Here is a 16,066-nt window from a genome sequence, read left to right on the forward strand (position 1 = left end):
CATATATGAGCCAAATTCTATGTTTGAAGCTGTCGCATAAGTATCTGAAAAGTAATTCACTGTGTGAAAACCTTACACAAATTTCACCCTATTCAACGTTTCTAAAATAATTTTACCTTTAAATAGATGAGATACGAGGAAATATGTATAAATTAAGGCATAAAAATGACGTGAGTTAATTTGACCATTCTAGGCATCTTAGAATCTTAAAATTAAATGAGGCGTCTTTTCGTACAATCCGTTTTTCGTTTCCCGTTTAGCAGCAGTAATTCTGTAAATGAAGGTGAACATGCATATACTTCCGTCTGTCGATCTGCATATATTCATTTTAGTCGATATGTAGCGACCTAGAAGGAGTGTGTCTGACATTGTAATTAATACTTTACAAATCAATAGTGACTGTCAGCAGAAGGGTGTCTGCTGTTGTAATCAGTACTCTCCACACCGACTTTAACTGGCAGTAGGGATGGAGTCCTCCTCCAACGCCTGTGTACCATTGTAATGAATAATTCCCTTCTCGATTTGACTAGCAGAAGGCAAGGGAGCGTGAATTTCTTTCGAAACTCTTTTACCTGATTCTTTTTATCATTATGTATAGGTGCCCCCTTGCAAGGGTGCCCACGATTATAAACAAATTTACCCATCCAAATGTGACTGACATTACGCATAGTAAATTTCAGTAGACAAGTGGACCTGTCGTTATCATCACAACTCCGCAAATCGCACTTTACATTGGAAATAACGTCTGCGGACCTTCCTATGCTTTTTCTTATTATTCTCTTCATGTACAGTAATTTACTTCGATATCCATATACATATACATTTGCTAGTAGTTAATATAAAACATTAGGAGAAACTTTATTCAATTACTGTGAAATTAAGGGAGATGTTTGATGATTATCCAACTTCTTTCAAATCATTTAAGGACAGTCTAGCTGTCTAGCTCAAGAATTGTCAGGGAATCTGCTACCTGGGTGATAACTCAAAATTTACATCAATGTTGATTGATAGATAGATAGATAGATAGATAGATAGATAGATAGATTGATTGATTGATTGATTGATTGATTGATTGATTGACTGATTGATTGATTGATTGATTGATTGATTGATTGATTGATTGATTGATTGATTGATTGATTGATTGATTGATTGATTGATTGATTGATTGATTGATTGATTGATTGATTGATTGATTGATTGATTGATTGATTGATTGATTGATTGATTGATTGATTGATTGATTGATTGATTGATTGATTGATTGATTGATTGATTGATTGATTGAAGGTACTCTAAAAGCCGACAGGTACATCCACCGGTCATAGTTTATGCCTACAGTCAGTAATGCTTTTAGCAATACAGGAACTTACAACTAATTTACCATGATAATTCCAATTTATTACACAGAATTTTTGTTGAAAAATTTCATGCGATTATGTTATTGCCCTTCTCGCAAAAGGTATCTTCGATGGCCATCGCTTTTTGAAAAATATTTGCCGATGGTGAAGAAACTGATGAAATATTTACACTTGATTATTTAATGATAATTATGTTATTGGCTTTACGTCCCACTAACTAATTTTACGGTCTTCGGAGACGCCAAGATGCCGGAATTTAGTCCCGGAGGAGATCTTTTACGTACCAGTAAATCTACCGACACGTGACTGTCGTATTTGTGCACCTTCAACTACCACCGGACTGAGCCAGGATCGAACCTGCCATGTTGGGGTTAGAAGGCCAGCGCCTCAACCGTCTGAGCCACTCAGCCCGGCACTTGATTATTTTGCCAAATTTCTTCTGAATCTCAATCAGCTTCGCTCTCTAATTCTTTTTTTTTTTTTTTTTGCAAATATTGCATTTGTGCAGATATATTGGGGATATTAATTTATCTGGTACCACGTTCAAGTTTCCAGGTTGTGTGGAATTGTCTCATGAAGTAATGTATATATTCATACTTCAACCTACCTTTATAATATAGTTACATCTCTCTTGCCTCCCATTTATTGCTCAGGATATTAATACTAATAGTATTATTGTTAAAAATGATTATGTTTTGGGGTAGTAATGTTAAAGTAGCCGCCTCTGTGGTGTAGTGGTTAGCGTGATTAGCTGCCACCCCCGGAGGTCCGGGTTCGATTCCCGGCTCTGCCACGAAATTTGAAAAGTGGTACGAGGGCTGGAACGGGGTCCACTCAGCCTCGGGAGGTCAACTGAGTAGAGGTGGGTTCGATTCCCACCTCAGCCATCCTTGAAGTGGTTTTCCGTGGTTTCCCACTTCACCTCCAGGCGAATGCCGGGATGGTACCTAACTTAAGGCCACGGCCGCTTCCTTCCCTTATCCTTGCCTATCCCTTCCAATCTTCCCATCCCCCTACAAGGCCCCTGTTCACCATAGCAGGTGAGGCCGCCTGGGCGAGGTACTGGTCATACTCCCCTGTTGTATCCCCCGACCATAGTCTGAAGCTCCAGGACACTGCCCTTGAGGCGGTAGAGGTGGGATCCCTCGCTGAGTCCGAGGGAAAAGCCGAACCTGGAGGGTAAACAGATGATGATGATGATGAATGTTAAAGTAGGCCTCCACAGTTTCGTGAATGGTAAATGTAGGAGGATGAGAAGAAGTAAAGCAACAAGAAACCTTTTGTTTTTGTTTTCCTCACACCCCAATGAAATAAGGCGTCAGCTAAAGGAAAATAAGTGTCATAAAGCGAAGGATTAAGTAGAAATTCTTAGCATATTATTACACGTAAAATCGGTTTAAAAAGAATAGGCGTGTGCAATTGCTTGTAATGCAAATACTATTACACTTCGCTTTATCCTTGTGGTAAAACATTGAAATAGACCTTTCTGATCAATAATTCATGGAATTAATATATATGTATACAGGCTGTCTGAAAATAAGTTACGAAAATTGTATGGGCATAAATAATGCGATAATATAAGAGAGAAACCGTCATACATTTTTTCCTTTGGCCTTTAAGTAATTGCCAGAGTAACTGGTTCATACCTCTTATGTCCTGCAACGTAGTGCATGACTTCCCAACAGAATGTTAGTGGTGCCGAGTAATAATAACAATATTAGCATTTAGAGCTCCTCAGGAAATGCATGGGGTACGCAGAAATGACCAGAATCGCTTCTAACGAACGTAGCACAGACATGAGCACGTGACTAAGGAATGCACGGTATCAGGTGTTTACATGTGCTGTGCAGTTGGCGAGCAATACAGTAGTGTGCATTTCATGACAGAACACATATAAGGGAGGGGAGGGGACAAGCGAGCCATCGGAAAATTTAAATTTAGAGAATCATTTCCTGTACGTTTCAGCGTTTAGTGCCTTGCAGTTTATAAATGAAATAATAGACATTAATATCCACAGTATGTTCGATACATAAACAATTAAGAGAATTCAACTATCACTAGACATATTTCCTCAATAATTTAAGGATTCAAAAGTCGAGACGGGAAGACACGGTTACTTCAGACAATCTAAATAATGTAAGGAAGATATTTGGCACTGAAATGAAACGAAGTGTCGTATGGCTTTTAGTGACTGGAGTGTCGGAGAACAAGTTCAACTCGCCAGGTGCAGGTCTTTTGATTTGACGCCCGTAGCCGTCCTGCGCGTCGTGATGAGAAATAAATGATAACGAGGGCGACATATACACCCACTCCCCGTGCCAATGAAATTAACCAGTAATGATTAAAATTCCATACCCTGCCAGGGATGGAACCCGGGACCCCTGTGACCAAACGGAAGCACGCTAACTATTTAGCCATTGAGCCGAACCTATTTGGTATTACCAGAGGTATACATTTCATTAACAAATATCAAAACACAATACACTGTATAACAAAAAACGACGCACCAGGAAGGGATTGTCCAATGGCGATAAAATTCGGTGGATGTGGGGAACAGACATAGAAAAAAAAGATCAAATGTGCAGAACAATCGAATGATTTATTGCATAGTTAGAGCGTTACAAATTGAGGACGTCAATAACGTGTTTGTCAACCCTGGCCTGGATGCAAGCTGTCACTCGACGTGGCATAGACTGATAAAGTTCCCGCGGCGACATTCCGGGATATTCCCAATCGCCTTCCCATGATGTCCCAAATGTGCGCTATGAAAGAGAGATCCGGCGACCGAGCTGGCCAAGGAAGGATAGGGAAAGCTTGAAGATAGTTCGTAGCAACACGTCGTGTGTGCATCCGGGCATTATCCTGTTGAAAAGTAATGCCTGGATGTCACTGAAGGAACGGTAGCACAACCGGTCGTAGAATGTAGAATACCGCTGTGTTGTATGTATGCGAGGAATGACTACCAGAGGGGTCCGGATATCAAACGAGATGGCACCCCAGACCATCACCCCCTGTTGTGCGGCTGTGTGGCGTACGATACTCAAGACAGGATCCCCACGCTTGCCTGGATATCTTCAAACACGTCTGCGGTTTTCGTCAGGGCACCGTTGGAAACGGGACTCGTCACTAAAGACTATACGTCCCCAGTCAGCGCAGTTCCACGTTGCTCGAGAGCAGCACCACTGTAATCTGGCTTGACGGTGAACAGGCGTGAGTGGTAAGCGGCGTAATGGGTGGCGCGAGCGCAAATTCCTCTCGCTCAGGCGTTTGTTGATGGTCATGGTGGACACATGTGTGCGGGTCACACGCTGGATCGCTGATGACTCCGGTGCTGCGACAGATGTTCTGACAATCGCTCTGTCTGTCCGTGCTGCTGTGGCCCTCGGTCGACCACTGCCGTCCTGATACTGATTCCTGCCGTTGCTGACCCATCCTTGCCAGCATCGTCTGATCGCCGCAACACTTCGACCCAAATGTCCAGCGACAGCTCGATTCGACCAACCAGCTTCTGTCAATCCGATCGCACGACCTATTTCAAACTCTGACATCTGCTCGTAATGAGCACGAATCCTTCGGCGTGGCATTCTTACTGCCGACGTTAAGATAGTGCAGTCGAATGCAACAGCTACTTTGAACATGCACTTCACAATCGCGCCTTATATACACCTGATGCATGCGCAATTCGGATGCACGGGAGCTCCCCTATTCATTCATTGGACACGAAACTTTAATCATTACCGGGCGAGTTGGGCGTGCGATTAGGAGCGCGCAGCTGTGAGCTCGCATCCGGGAGAGAGTGGGTTCGAACCCCACTGTCGGCAGCCCTGAAGATGGTTTTCCGTAGCTTCCCATTTTCACACCATGCAATTGCTGGGGCTGTACCTTAATTAAGGCCACGGCCGCTTCCTTCCCATTCCTAGGCCTTTCCTGTCCCATCGTTGCCATAACAGCTATCTGTGTCGGTGCGACGTAAAGCAATTAGCAAACATTTGCATGTTTGTTTCGAATGTCATTGCATACGTAATTTCCTTACAATCAGAAAACGCCTTCCCGGTGCGTCGTCTTTTTGTTATAGAGTGTAACTTTCGGATCTACTTTGGACTTAGTTTTATTAGCCTATATCCAAGGATACTCTGTCTAAGCAGCCTTTAATACCTACCAATACAGTACGTGCTCAAATTGTTTACTTTTAATACACGTTATGTTACGTGGGTATGTCATTTCAGACATTGGAAACATTTGTAGTGTGGCGAGCATTGACATGCACGAAATGTACTGTGCTTACCGACATGCTTTATATTTTTTGCTAGTGGTTTTAAATCGCATCGACACAGATAGGTCTTATGGCGACGATGGGATAGGAAAGGCCTAGGAATCGGAAGGAAGCGGCCATGGCCTTAATTAAGGTACAGCCCCAGCATTTGCCTGGTGTGAAAATGGGAAACCACGGAAAAACATCTTCAGGGCTGCCGACAGTGGGATTCGAACCCAGTATCTCTCGGATGCAAGCTCACAGTCGCGCGCCTCTAACCGCACGGCCAACTCGCCCGGTGACATGCTATATAAAACCACTGCGCTCACTCGAAACCGTTTTACTGTTAGTACCCTAGTTTTGTACTCCAGTCGGGTCAGGATACCTTAGCGCATGATAGTAGAAATGAGAATAAAGACGCTACATGATGATCAGATATTGCCCATTGATTCACCGCCAGAACTAGCAAGGTTCTATGCGAACGAGCGATAGGTCAGCGTAGTGCACCGTCCAAATCATCTTGGCCGGCTAAACGATGCATAGGCTAACACAAAAGTTTTTCGCCATTTAACTTACATTTCTTTATCGATTATCAGGTGAGCTTTTACTAGGAGGGAATAAAATAACCCACATATCAATTTTTGTTTCAGAACACTATATCCTCTTACGATTTTAGTTTATTGCAGTAAACAAAATTTAAATTATGCTATTTGAAATACCGTATTCTTTCTTCAAAGCCTTTCGAGACTCGTGGCTACATCTTTATGCGCGGTAATGGTAGAGCGTAGGTCTCTAGACTGCAACATTGCGGTTTCAAACTCGACAGAGTAAGTCAGATTTTGAGAGGGCAGGCGAAAACTTATATCTTCGAAGTGTCGGATGAAGGTTAAGAGAACAAGGCTGCCCAGATTTGCTTCCTCTTAAACCTGCCTGGTGGCCATATTGGTTATGTCTAGAGCTCGGATTTTTAGGTGGTAATAGGTTAGAATGCAAAGAATGTCATGCAACCCTTTCTTCCATAATGTAGCAAGGGTAACATGAATTACAGGAGTTCTATAGACTGTACCCCTAATGTCTATGCAAATCTCAAACCATAACCATTGTACAGGGTAGACTATACTTGTTAATCGTTTCAGTAACTTTGCATTCTAACCTATGAGTACCTAAAATTCTGGACTCTAGTTATGTTTCTGTGGTGGGACACCATGGTTCGCCAGTTCGAGTCCCGTCACTGGAAAAGCGTCCAACATCGTAATGTTGACTACCGGGTTAGGTAAGGTGGTGGTATATAATGTGTAATCAGTTCCAAAGCTCTTCAGAGTGGTCACATGGAGTGAGGACATATGGCGCTCTAAATGGCGATTAGTTGGAGTTAAGAGGGACTCACCATTCACTTGAAAGTTGTAATTGTAAAGAAAATGAAAGGCTGTCAAGGCCTTGCAAACCTAAAACTGCCGGTATTACAAGGGTGGGGAGCCTGATACAAGTGAGCTGAAGCAATATCAGACTGAAATGTAGAAGAAATTGGGAGACGAAGTGGAATCCTTAGAATGACGATAGCATGTAAAGAAAGTAAAAACTCGTAAATGTTCCCTAATGTAGTAAATGAGCAAGAGGTATACAATGAAGTTGAATGTGAATGTTGAGTGAAGTAGCCTGGCACAAGTAAGAGAGGAGAGTGGCATGCTGTAGATGAATGCCAATCATCAACTTAGCACCATCTGCCAAACTTATTTTATGCGCTTGTCGTAAGTAATTTCATATTAGCATTCGATATTATTGGTGGATTTGATACACGTAAGTTACTGAGGGTCAGTGGAAAGGAACCCTGCCGAATCCTATCAGGTACACACATGTTAATGTCATTGTAAGCCCACTGAGGTATAGCCGGAAGGGTAGGACTGAGGATCGCCTACAACAAGACAAAGACATTGAATACCACTGAGGATTGGACAACACCGGAAGGCACCGTGCAAAAGGTGGACAAATTCACGTACCTAGGAGAATTTATAACAGGAAGGAATAGGAGCAATGAGGGAATAACAGAGAGGATAAAGAAGATGCCATCAGCTTTCTGTATGACCAGAGATGTATACAATTAAAAGAATATATCTACAGAAGCAAAGATTAGACATTACAAGGCAACGGTGAGAAATGCTGTAATATATGCTGCTGAGACAATAGCACTAGGAAGAAATGGTGCGGAACAACTAGAGAAAGAGGAGAGAAAAATATTGAGGAAAATACTAGGCGCTAAGAGAGGAGGTGAGAGATGGATGAGGAGACCCAGGGAAGAACTATACCGGAACATGAGGACAATCTCAGATGAAACCAGACTGAAAAGAGCAAGGTTTGCGGGACATGTAATCAGGATGAATATGGATAGAATGACGAAAAGAGTATGGGAAACAACAGCGAGGACACGAGGAAAGACAGGAACCAAGTGGGTAGTTGAACTCCGGAAAGATTGGTCGGAACTGGGGATCAAGGTGGAAAAAAAGGAAAATTGGAGAAGCAAGTACATACCGACTAATATGCCAGAGATCAATGATAGGGATGGATAAAGGAAAAGGATTGAGAGTCACCAGTGGAGTAGACAAGAGAAGAGGATACTGAATATCTCGGAAGAAGAGCGGGAGAGAAGAAGAGAAAGGATGAAGAGGTTCTGGGGGGAGAAGAAGAAAATGCAATCCATGAAGGAGCTGTCAGTAGTCCTACAGAGGCCATAACGCAAGAAGAAGGAGAAGAAGAAGACATGAGAAAAACATGAAAACATGAATGTTCTAAACAATACAAAAGTGTAAAACATATTCTTCTCTACAAGTAGAGAGTTATTTTATAGGTTTGAAATACTCTTCCTTTTCAATTGCATGGGACAAACGACAGGGACATTCTGGTATTTGTGACAGACAGATTCAAACTGAAGGAGTTAAGCGCCGCACAGCCCGGGCTGTAATGATCGTAGGAGTTTGAAACTTCGTACATATGCTAACTAAGCAATTCACCCGCGAATTATGCCACAAAAATTATTAGTTCCAAGTTTTGCCACCAGGCAGTAAGTGTAATTTTCCGTAACTCTGACGTGAGAATATTCTTCCAGCGGAATTGTATTGTGTGAGTTCCTTGGTTGTTTCAGGAACAATCACTGCATTCAGCTTGCGTGACTGTTTGGTGTGGTTTTACAAGTTCCATCACTCTTAGTCCGTTGACGAGATAACCCCCCGTGAGCTTCTTAGTTGTACATTATAGGGGCCACCTTGCGCAACGCGTAATTCCAGTATTTCAAGTACGAAACTGTAACCGCACCGTTAATTTTACGCAAAATGAGGCGACACTACATATCGCACGCCAGGTGAAACATTTACTGCGAGAAGCCTTCAGGAACGACCGCATCATCTCTGGGCATTTCCACATGCGTGACCGTCAATATACCCATATCTCAATCCTTGTGACTTCTGGTTGTGGTAATATCTGAAGCATCGTGACTATCAGGGACATATCCGGACTCTGTCTGATCTACAACCGCTCTGATTGCACGCGATATGCTGCGGTCAACTGTCGACCATGCCGTGTTTCGGATGCGGCATGTTGCTGAGTTGGGAGACCAAATTGAACAGTATTTACAGCCATAAATCGTAATGAACTGGCCAGAATCACCGTCATCATGTGTTTGATCTTTTAATATTGAAAATATTTCTTAACAGACAAAGTAGGGACGTTGAAGGGATGAAGGGCCCATACAAGTTTCAAATTAGTATCCAGTATTCGGGAGATAGTGGGTTCGAACCCCACTGTCGGCAGCCCTGAAGATGGTTTTCCGTGGTTTCCCATTTTCACACCAGGCAAATGCTGGGGCTGTACCTTAATTAAGGCCACGGCCGCTTCCTTCCCAATCGTAGCTCTTTCCTGTCCCATCGTCGCCATAAGACCTAACTGTGTCGGTGCGACGTAAAGCCAATGCAAAGCAAAAAAATTCAAATTTTGAGTCATGTATTGTTCCATCAAACTAAAGAACAAATTTGGAAAAAAAACTTCCGGGCTTAATGCACTTCTGGAAAAACAGCCTGAATCGCCTTTTTTTTCTTTACTCACTTCCTTTTAAATTGAAATTCTAGCCAAACTAACTTATTTTGCATAATACTTTCTGTAATGTGTTCCTTGGTTCAATACCCTCAGGCGTTTCTTGATTTTTGAAGAAATGTTAACACCGAATATAGTTATAAGGGCGTAAATGAAGCTCTGCATTGACTCACATTAGCACTCGTAGTGGTAGGAAAAGGCAAACTGCTTACCTATTCCATTGGATAATGACGATTAAGGAAAGTACTGTAATTTTTTAGGAATAAATAAATAATAAATTTTCCTAGTTTACTATGTTTACCTGAAATTCGTAGCTCATATCCCTAGGACGTTTTCAACATTGAGTTGCTTGCCTGAAGGGCTAAAATTGGGGATTTTTCTGTAACCCTACCACTGCTAACAGCGCCATATATTCGCTTGGTTGCAAGACTTTGAACTAATATTTTTGTGGCGTAATTCGCGAGCGCATTGCTTGTTTAGCATATATACGAAACCTGAGATTCCTACGATCATTACAGATCGTGTTGTGCAACGCTGAACACCGTCACTAGAAGTAGATGATCATTCCGGAATTTAAGACTCGAAGAACCTTGGTGTATTTTCTGAAATTACCCAAGAAGTTAAAATGAGGAAATGAAGAGGAGAAGTAACAAGAAAGATACGGTGATTAATGGGTCTGCATAAAAATAATTGCTATGAGACTAAAATAATGGAAACAGTTACACGCTACATGGAAGATAATGACAGAAGCTCAACTCGTAAAAGCTTGCAGAGACACAGGAGTGGTTAGAGTTTGATATACGCAAGACGAAGATAAGATTAAACTGAAGAATGAAGGCGAATCTGACTCAAGGAATGTGATGGACTGGGGAATGAGCAACAATATTTTGCAATACGATAAGAAGCACAGTGACTGAAAGCAAGAAATGCTTTTTTTTTTTTTTTTTTTTTTTTTGCTAGGGGCTTTACGTCGCACCGACACAGATAGGTCTTATGGCGACGATGGGATAGGAAAGGCCTAGGAGTTGGAAGGAAGCGACCGTGGCCTTAATTAAGGTACAGCCGTAGGATTTGCCTGGTGTGAAAATGGGAAACCACGGAAAACCATCTTCAGGGCTGCCGATAGTGGGATTCGAACCCAATATCTCCCGGATGCAAGCTCACAGCCGAGCAAGAAATGCCGTAATATTTCAAGATATATAAAAAATGTCCACCTCCTGGCTGAATCGTGTTCGGTTCAAATGGCCGCGGGTTCGGTTCCCAGCCGTGACAGAGATTTTATCTGGGTTGTTAATTACTACGGCTCAGGAGTTGAGCGTTTGTGTTTGTCCGAACCGATTCACCGTTGTATTCACACCAAACTCCACACTACCCACCACACATTCACTTAATAATGAATTCTTTTCTCCGCATAGGATTAGAGTCAGGATGGACATCGTAAAATATGGCGAGACTAGTTCGCACCCGCGATCCCATCAGCGTGGATGAAGCGGTAGTAGTAGACGTAGAAGTAGATAAATGTCCTACAGTGGATACAACTGGTGAAATTCTAGGACAGGAATGGCGAACACAACTTGTGCGGCACGTCAGACAACATACTAACATGTGTTTAACATATAACAAAAATCGTGGAAGCGTCGGTCTCTCACCGGTGGGTTTCGTGGTTCATATCCAGGCCACTCCCCGTGTGATTTGTGCTGGACAAGGTGGAGTCGGGACAGGTTCTTCTCCGGATAATCCAGTTTTTCCTTTCATTTTTTATTCCAGCAAAACTCTCCAATATCATTTGATTTCATCCGTCAGTCACTAATCATTGCCGCAAAGTAGTGCCACAGGCTTCGGTAGCTGGCACAATTCAATCAATCAGTCACTATTGATCTGCCTTTAGGGCAGTCGCCCAGCTGGCAGATTCCCTATCTCCTGTTTTAATAGCCTTTTCTTAAATGATCGTAAAGAAATTGGAAATTGATCGAACATTTCCCTTGGTAAGTTATGCGATACCTAACTCCCCTTCCTATAAAAGAATATTTACCCCAATTTGTCCTCTTGAATTCCAACTTTATCTTCATATTGTGATCTTTCCTACTTTTAAAGACACCAATCAACCTTATTCGTCTACTGATGTCCTCCCGCGCCATCTCTCCACTGACAGTTCGGAACATACCACTTAACCGAGCAGCTCGTCTCCTTTCTCCCAAGTCTTCCCAGCCCAAACTTTGCAACATTTTTGTAACGCTACTCTTTTGTCCGAAATCACAAAATCCAAATCGAGCTGCTTTTCTTTGGGTTTTTTGCAGTTCATGAATCAAGTAATCCTGGGGAGGGTCCCACACACTGGAACCCTACTCTAGTTGGGGCCTTACCAGAGACGTATATGCCCTCACCTCTACATCCTTACTTCAACCCCTAAGTACCCTCATAACCATGTGCAGAGATCTATACATTTTATTAACAATCACATTTATGTGATTACCCCAATGAAGGTTTTTTCTAACACCTAGGTACTTACAATGATCCCCAAAAGGAACTTTCACCCCATCAAAGCAGTAATTAAAAATCAGAGGACTTTTCTATTTGCCAAACAAAATACCTGACGTTTAACCCCGTTTATCATCATACCATTCCCCACCGTCCATCTTTCAACACTATCGAGATCACCTTGCAGCAGCTCACAATCTTTTAACTTATTTATTAATCTGTACAGAATAACATCATCTGCAAACAGCCTTATCTCTGATTCCACTTCTTTACACATATCATTGCTTTACAACATAAAGGTCCAATCATACTGCCTTGAGAAATTCCCCTCTATTCCTACTCTAATTCTCTGAGTTCTATTTTCTAGAAATATAGCCACTTTTTTGTTGTTGTTGATTGCATATACCCGAGAGTCCCGTGGCGAACACTAGGCCACTCTACTCGTCTGTTTCAGCGACTTGTGAAAAATTCACATCAGCACCAGCACGACATACACTAGTGGAGGAAAAACACTCTGTCGATGACGGAACAAGTCCGCCATGTCAGAACTGAAACCTCCTCTTCGCTGCACTGTTAGTATTCAAATTAATTTAGCTAGTGCTAATTGGCAAGGTAGGAGATGGTATTTGTTGATGGAATTATAAATTACAAGAAGAAGAAGGCAAGTAGTGAGGGCAAGGCGATTTTTCTTGGTGGGGGGGGGGGGTGACTAGCGAACAATAAGTTGTCGGGGAGGCATGGCAGGGAGATGAGTAAGTTGGGAAGAAAGAAGATTGAGGAGGAGATAGAGAAGTGCAGGGTTGTTGTTACTTGGTTGAGAGAGATGAGGACTGAAGCTGTTGAAATGTGGTGGTGGAGAACTTGGTTTGCGGAGGTGCCTGGCGTTCTTATAATGAGACCGTATGGCCTTCTTGATGAAAGGGCACCCTGGGAAAGAGGCCGCATGTTTCCCCTCACAGTTCGCACACCTCGCCTGGGTACGAGGAACCACGCAGTCAGTATGGCGATGGTCACCACCACACCTATTGCACCGGGTGGAGTTGGTGCACGTAGCAGCTGTGTGGTGTAACTGCAGGCAGTTGTAACATTCAATAACCAGGGAGGGGTGGGGGGTGGGGGGTGGGGGAGGGTTGAGGCGGGGGTGCTGGTTCGGTGCTTGAAGAAGTCAGAGGCGCTGATGACCGGCGTTTTCTTCTTCTTCTTCTTCTGGTCTGAGTGGCGCTGGAGGTGAGGTTTGGTACAGGGATAGAGCTTGGGTCGGGAGTCGAAGTCAGGGTAATTTCTGGGGATGGAGTTGGTTCATTAGTTTGAGCTTCCTGGGTTTGAAGTGGGACGGTTGGGACGGTATCAGTCTGGATTATTTTAGGTTGGAGTGGAATAGTGTCTGTCTGGATTATTTTAGGCTTAGTGAAGGGAGCTTGAGTGGAACGGTCAAGAGTAGCTGGTTGACAGGTGTTGCTGACTGGATTGATGAGCATGGGGGTGGGGATGTCTGCATACTGGAGTTTACGGAGGATGACGGGAATAGACTTATTGTAAAGAGGGGTGAGGATAAGGTGGTTGTTGTGAGTTTCTTCTATGGTGGCTATGTGCTTGCTGAGGACTGGTTCTATTGCTTCAATTACGGATTTACGAGTGAGGGGGATGGGGCCGGGGTTGGTAAGAGGGATGACGAGGAAATTATTTTTTGGTGCAACTGGAAAAGATGAATTTTTATGGATATAGCGGAAGGGATGCTCGAAGGGGGATTCCTCGGACTCGACGAAGACTTCAGCTTCTTCTTCTGCTTCATCCTCTTCGCCGGTGTCATCTTCCACTATTTCTTCATCTACGACGTAGTCAAACCCAGGCAGTTCGTCGGCGGGGCAGAAAGGGATATTGCCGCTGGAAAGCTTTTCTGAGAGAGGGGTGATGGCTTTAGGGACAATAGGGAGGATGAAAATGACATGAGAGTGTTCATTTTCATCTATCCGGTGAATGAATTTAGTGAGGGTAAGAAGAGTAGAGGCGATTTGCCTTCTATGAAGAAATAGCTTGGCTGAAGAGATATCTTCAGGGGGGGGATAACCAGATAATTATCATATGGGCGGGTGGGTGCATCAGAGAAATCAATGATGAGAGGAAGGTTGAAATCTTGGTATGGGCCCCAGCTGCTCGGTCCACCGGGGGAATCCATATCCGTAGAAAGTTTGAAGAAGAAAAGGAAAAGAGAGAAAAGTCAATAGAAAAAGATGAGGGGAGAGGTAGGCTTGGTAGTGGGTAGTGGGTCAGGAACTAGCACTAGGGTCAAACTCCGAGGAGGACCTGGGTGCACTCAGGGGGTACCAGTCGTGCCAGGTATAGTTGTAACGGATCGCGCCGGGACAAGGCACGAACAGGTACACACTGAGCGCAGACAAATTTGCTTTAATTTGGCCTAATAAGTCCAGTCGGCTGGGCTGGTACTTGTGAGCGGTCGAGCAGCTGGTGTGGAAATGAGAGACCGCAGAAAGGTGGCCTCCCAGAGTGTATCCAGAAAGTCGGACCGCGCTGTGAAATTCAATATGGCGGCCGTTAGCGGGCGACTCTTGAAGCAGCTGGCGGCGAGCGAGCCAGGGCTCGCAGTAGTCAGGCGGCCGGTGAAGCGCTACTAGCGGCGACGTGGTGGTACTAGGGAGTACCGTAAGGTGAGCGCTTGGCGGAAGAAGCGGGCGAGCTAGCGGTGTGCAGGAAGCAAGCTCGGTGACTGGGCCCTCTGGAGTTCTTCACTGCTCAGAGCATCAACTTGGAATGAGTGCTGGCTGAATATAGCCACCCATTCAGCCACTCTTTTTCTATTTTTTTTTTTTTTTTTTTTTTTTTTGTTGTTGTCAAGTAGCTGGGAGTCCCGTGGCACACTTCGGCCACTCTACTCATCGGTAACGATGACGTTGGTTCAGAAGCACGGCGTATCGCTGGCGGGGCGAAATCAATCTGTCGATGGCGGAGCATGTCCGCCATGTCAGAACAGAAAACCCCTCTTCACTGAGCTGTTAAAAATTCAAGTGAGACTAGTGCTAGGGGAAGAAGGTAGTTTGTGAATAGTCCAATAGCACTCATATTTGGCAGTAGTCTTCCATGATCTACCCTATCAAATGCCTTACATAAGTCAATCGCAATACAGTCCATGTGGCCTCCTGAAACCAGCATATCTGCTATATCTTGCCGAAATCCTACAAGCTGAGCTTCAGTGGAATAACCTTTCCTGAACCCAAACTGCCTTCTGTCAAACCAGTTATTAATTTGGCAAACATGTTTAATGTAGTCAGAAAGAATGCTTTCCCAAAGATTGCATGCAATGCATATCAAACAGACTGGCCTGTAATTTTCAGCTTTATGTATATCACCATTTCCTTTATACACAGGGGTTACTATAGCAACTCTCCGCTTATAAATAAATATTTCAGATATGCTACTATATCCCAACCCATTGCCTTTAGTATATCCCCGGAAATCTTATCAATTCCAGCTGCTTTTCTAGTTTTCAACTTTTCTATCTTACTCCAAATGTCATTTTCATCATGGGTAAATTTTAATACTTCTTTAGTATTACTCACGTCCCCTATTTGGACATTATCCTTGTAACCAACAATCTTGACATACCGCTCACTGAGTACTTCTGCCTTTTGAAGATCCTCACATACACACACTCCCCTTGTTCATTAATTATTCCTGGAACGTCCTTCATGGTTCTGACTTAAAATAACTATACATACCCTTCAATTTATCACTAAAATTTGTATGACTGCTAATTATGCTTGCCATCATGTCATCCTTAGATGATTTCTTTGCTACATTCAAATTTCCTAGTAAGTTTCTTCAATTCCTCCTTACTTCCACAACCATTTCTAACTCTATTTAGTTCCAACCTGCACCT

This window comes from Anabrus simplex, chromosome 6 (assembly GCF_040414725.1).
Source record: "Anabrus simplex isolate iqAnaSimp1 chromosome 6, ASM4041472v1, whole genome shotgun sequence".
In the NCBI taxonomy this organism is placed as follows: Eukaryota; Metazoa; Arthropoda; class Insecta; order Orthoptera; family Tettigoniidae; genus Anabrus; species Anabrus simplex.